Consider the following 6138-nt stretch of genomic DNA (forward strand, 5'->3'; position numbering starts at 1 on the left):
TTATGGAGCTGAAGCGATGGACGTGGGCGGTTCTTAACCTCTATTGTTAGTCGCAGAGTGCCTCAGTGAATTCACTTTATAGTTTAATTGTCCTTGACCCTCAAAGGCAAAACTAAGCCATTGGGCAGAAAATGATCCTTTCTACTGATTTTGAGATCAGATAAAGGTTGACAACTTGAAATCTATCTTTGGGTTCAATATATTTGCCCAAACGTGCCCGCACATGCCGTCTAACTTTGGAACGCTGGCATTCTAAACAAGTTTGGCTCCATTCATTAAGGTCTCGATTACGACCGTGCCAAACAAAACGACCAAACATCAAGCGGCTCGTCGCTTTTACACCGGGATGAGATAATCCGTGCAACGTCACGAAAGCGCGTTTCCGCAATGCTTGAGGAACAATACGTCTAAAGCTTCCTGAACAAAGCTTGTATACTGAACAATGTAATCCATATTACGGTTTAGCCTCGGGTGAAATTGCTTTTCATCAAGCGGAAAGCCTTAACTAAAGGTGAATGATTTGAGACAACATTAAAGTTCAAACCTACGAGAACTTGCCATTGATCTGAGGATAATGAAGAAAGATCTGATCACTGAACTTTTTTTAATATCCCCAGATGCCTTGGCTGCCTCAGGCTTCCGTTCTAACAATTTTTGCTATTCGTTGATTCGTTTCCTAACATTACATTCATAGGTTTAAATCGCCTGCAAAAGTCAAAATTCCCGAAAATGATCTCAACTGCGTGATTGTCTCGGGTCTGAGGATATTGCAAATAATCTCTACCGTGTCTTTAAGAGGCTTAATCCTGACCAAGGAAGTCTTGCTTATACCAGGATGCGTTTTCTTTTTATTAATCAAAATTCCGTTATCCGATAATCTCTGAAATGAGTGTTTGAGATGTCGCTCATGTTCTTCTGCATCTACACTTGCAACTAACAAGTCATCAACATTAGCAAAACAAAATCCCTGGTAACCTATTGCTACTCGGTTGATGTACCTTAGGAACGACTGGCTTGCACATTTTAGGCCAAAATTTAATCGGCAAAACTCAAAGCCTTCAAAGAGCGTAGGGATGGAATCGGGATGAACAGGAATTTAATAATATGCTGAGAGCAAATCCACGGAACTAAACACGTTTTTTTAATGCAAATTATTTGTAAAATCGCACAAGTAAGGCAATGGATACGAATCGTCGTAGTAAATAAGCTTAGCACTCTTTAAACTCCCACAAAACCAATGGTTTTATCGTTTTTCGGGACAACATTGCACTACAAGAAGTGCGAACAATACCTCGTTTTTACGGTTTCGCGAAATGCTCTCTGGCGACATGTAGCGTCTCTGGCGACAAGCTTCTTGGACGACACGACACTGGCCGCCAGGCAGTCTCTATTCTGTGCATCACGTTATGTTTTGGGGTCGATCACCTGAAATCTGTTGCGTGATAGCGGGAAACTGCGTCAAAATGTTTCGATATCGATCAATTTCTAAACGTATCGTGAGCTGTGCTTTCTACGCTAATAACATTTGCACGCCTGGGCATGACATGGTCCGTACAGCGTTTAAGTGGTTTTACCCATCGCCTTTACGATGCGCAACAAACGTTTGTGGTTTACATCAATCAAAAACTTAAAATTACTCAACAAATCAGCACCTATATTACAAGAATTCACGTCACAAACGAGGATTGTCCACGTAAAACGGCCAGCATTAAAGTTGAGAGATAACTCTTCTTCCCCGTATGATTGTAATTCGTTTCCCAGCGCGCATTTCATTTTTACAGGAAAACTGGGACAAAATTCACGCTCTAAATTACGGGGAATTAGATTGAGAGCACTGCAGTATCTACAAAGAAATTCAGCTTGTGACTTCTGTAGTGTGTTTCGCCTGAATGATTGCACAACGTGGTGGTGTCACGTGACCACCTCATATATAAGTGTTCCTCTGTGCCGTCAAGGGCATTCTATTGCAACCTATGTTACTGTGCACTGCTGTTTCGTTCCGTTTATGTTGTGTAACAAACTACAACAATACATGGTGTCAGAAGCTGGACCTCAAGATATTTGCCTTGTCCACTACCTAAGTGATAGAAGAGTATGGCTTTCCAGATATAGCCGCCGGAATGCTTTGATTTCAACAAGCCGGAAAGCTGGAGGACATGGATTCGCAGGTTTGATCGCTACAGATCAGCGTCTAAATTGTCTGACGAATCAAAGAAAAAGCAAACTGATACACTAATATACCTTCTCGGCGATAAGCCCGATGATATTCTAAACTCTTTCGGTTTATCTGCTGACGAAGTTAAAACGTACGATATTGTAAAAAGAAAGTTTGATGAATACTTTGATGTTCGTAAGAATGTAATTTATGAACGATGCCAGTTTAATTCACGTGCGCAAAGACCTGGAGAAACTATTGATGAATTTATAACTTCACTATTTTCACTAGTCGAAAGCTGCAATTATGGCGAACTAAAAGAAGAAATGATAAGAGATCGTATTGTGGTTGGGTTGCTTGATAAAAGTTTGTCTGAGCGATTGCAACTAGATCCTAATCTAACTTTGAATAAAGCAGTGAATATGGCCAGAAACACTGAGATTGTGAAAAAGCAGCAGGTGGAAATGCGTCGCACATCTCATTCTTATGCCGACGTTGAGCGCGTTCAACGCAAGCGCCAATCAAGCACTGGAATGAAGCCCGAGGGAAGATGCCAGTGGTGTGGAAATGCGAAGGCTCATCCAAGGCAACTTTGCCGAGCGCGCAATGCTACATGTCACACGTGCAACAAGCGCGGTCATTTCCAGTCGGTATGTAAAAGCAAATCACTTCATTTCACAGAAGAAAATAAGTTGCCTTTGTACTTGGGACGGGTGTATATTTGTACCGCTATGTCAGGTAGACAGAAAAATAACTTTTCTGTTTTTGTTAATGGCAAAACAATCAACTTCCGTATAGACACAGGTGCGGATGTAACTGCTATTTCTGTTCCACTACATAACTTCTTGGATGCCCCGGAATTGTTACCTTGCAGTGAAGTGTTGCGGGGTCCTCAGGGTGTTCGACTTTCGCTAAAAGGAAAATTCTCAGCCAAATTAGAACATGAAGGTATTTCGTCGGTACAAGATATTTATGTTGTCAAAGGATTACGGCAATCACTACTTGGTTGGCCGGCTATAGAGTCTCTGAATATTCTCAAGTCTCTTTGTGCAGTAAAATCTGAAAGTAAGTTTACCGATTTATACCCCAAGATTTTTTCGGGACTTGGACAATTGACACCCACTTATGATATAAAACTCATACATTCAACAAAACCATTTTGTCTCACTTCACCCCGCAGAGTGCCACTTCCTTTACATGATAAAGTTATAACCGAACTAAAAAGAATGGAAGAAATTGGAGTTATTTCTCGTGTACTTAAACCAACTGATTGGTGCGCCGGCATGGTTGTGGTCCCAAAGAAAAACAAAACCGTTAGAATATGTGCGGACTACACTCACTTAAATAAACGTGTTTGTCGCGAACGACTGATGCTGCCTACTGTTGATGCAACACTTGCTCGCCTATCCGGTTCTAAATATTTTTCTAAATTGGATGCTAATTCGGGATTTTGGCAAATTGTACTCTCAAAAAATCTCGATTGCTCACCACTTTCATAACACCAGTGGGGAGGTTCTGTTTTAATAGATTACCTTTCGGTATAACATCTGCTCCAGAACATTTACAAAGACAAATGTCACAAATATTGGACTCACTTCAGGGAGTTTTGTGCCACATGGACGACATTCTCGTGTTTGGAGAAACTCAGACACAGCACGACGAGCGTTTGATGGAAGTCTTGTCGCGCCTACAGCAGGCTGGAGTAACGTTAAATGCAGATAAGTGTATCTTTTCTGCGAAACGAATCGGTTTCTTAGGTCATATCATTGATGAAAATGGTATTTATCCAGATCCTTCAAAAATAGAAGCAGTTGTCCATGAAACCTCCTAACGATTTAACGGGATTGCGAAGGTTTAGGGGTTGAGAAAATCAAATCGATAAATTTGTTCCCCGTTTGGCAGACATATCTAAACCGTTGTGTGGACTGTTACAGAAGGATGAACCATGGCAGTGGCTTCGTCCACATGAAGAATCTTTTAAGGCAATAAAAGATCTTCTCACGAGCGCTGACAATCTTCAACATTATGATCCTCAGGCTGAAACTGTAGTTTCTGCTGATTCATCATCGTATGGACTCGGAGCTGTTTTATTACAGCGAAGAAACGGTAACTTTCGTCCAGTAGCCTACGCATCACAAGCACTAACGAAAACAGAACAGAGGTACGCTCAAATTGAGAAAGAAGCTTTGGCAGTAGCTTGGTCGTGTGAAAAGGTTCGTGAATATTTGATTGGGCTAAAGTTTATTATGGGGACTGATCATAAGCCCCTTATTAGCATCTTAGGAAAAAAGAATATTGATGAGTTGTCCCCTCGATTGCAAAGGTTAAGAATGCGTTTGTTGTGGTATCACTTTGATATAGTTCATGTACCTGGTAAATCTTTGCATGCTGCTGATGTACTCTCTAGATCGCCTTCTCTAAACTCGCTCTCTGCAATTGAAATTACTTTGCAACATGAGATAGAAGAAAACGTTGTTGCGGTAATTGCTAACACTCCCGCATCTCAAACACGGTTACAGCAAATCCGTGACGCGACGAAGTGTGACGTATTAAGTCAAAAAGTTATTCAACTTACTAAAGGCGGTTGGCCTAAACGAGTGTATATCGATTCGCTGCAGCCATATTTCCAAGTGCGCCACGATATAACTGTTGTTGACGGATTGCTTCTCAAAGGCTCCAGACTTATCATTCCTGAAGTTCTGCGAAATGAAATTTTGCGCAGTATCCATGTTGGACATCAGGGGATGGAAAAGTGTAGACGGAGAGCCCAAGATTCTGTCTTGGTGGCCAGGTATTACCAACGACATTAATCAATTTGTTTCCAGCTGCGTTAAGTGTCAGTGGAATAGAAGAATGCCACCAGAGCCAATGATTCCTTCTCTTCTGCCCAGTAGACCATGGGAACGAGTAGGAACAGATTTGCTGTATTTCCAAGGTAAAATGTATCTATTGGTCGTAAATTACTTCTCGAGGTTCATTGAGATGTCCCTACTCGCTCATGGTACGAGCTCATCATTATCAGTCACTTGAAGTCTATTTTTTCCCGTCATGAGATTCCAGACATAGTGATGTCGGATAACGGCCCACAATACAATTCCTATCTTTTTCAGTGTTTCGCCAACGAATATGGCTTCATTCACCAGACTAGCAGCCCACGGTATCCACAAAGCAATGGAGAAGCGGAAAGGGCTGTAAATACGGTAAAAAGTCTTCTGAGCAAAGCCGAAGACCCTTATTTGGCGTTACTTTCTTACCGTGCTACAAAGTTGGCTTCCGGATACAGCCCAACGGAGTTGTTGATGGGAAGACGACAATTTCGTGTTGGACGTCGTCTCTTGTCCCTAACTGGTCTTATTTATCGAGTTTCAGAGCTAAAGATCTCGAAATCAAGAAAAATCAAAAGCAAAATTACGACAAGCGACATCGGGTACGGTCTCTACCTGAACTTTCCCCGGAAACGTACGCTTGGATCGGTGGAGAGGAAGGCATTGTACGTTTTCAAACTTCACTTCCACGCTCTTACATCGTCGATACCCCAAACCGGTCATTGCGACGTAACCGTCGACACATACGGCCGATTCCAGAACAATGTGAACTACGTACGCGTTCCGTTCGGTTGGTAAAACCACCCGTTCGTCTGGACTTGTAATTCCGGTAATTCCGATTCCGAATTCGCATTTTGAGGAAAGGTGGATGTAGTGTGTTTCGCCTGAATGATTGCACAACGTGGTGGTGTCACGTGACCACCTCATGTATAAGTGTTCCTCTGTGCCGTCAAGGGCATTCTATTGCAACCTATGTTACTGTGCACTGTTGTTTCGTTCCGTTTGTGTTGTGTAACAAACTTCAACAATACAATTTCTATCAAAAATGGTGAAAGTGCGTGAATGTGTTTCGTACCCTATGTACGTTGTTCACCCTTAATGAGAGGGACTTCGCCCGTTTTTGGACGATGAATGAACAGGGCGGAGTAGTTGCATGCG

Source organism: Ascidia mentula, chromosome 3, assembly GCF_947561715.1.
Source record: "Ascidia mentula chromosome 3, kaAscMent1.1, whole genome shotgun sequence".
Taxonomy (NCBI): domain Eukaryota; kingdom Metazoa; phylum Chordata; class Ascidiacea; order Phlebobranchia; family Ascidiidae; genus Ascidia; species Ascidia mentula.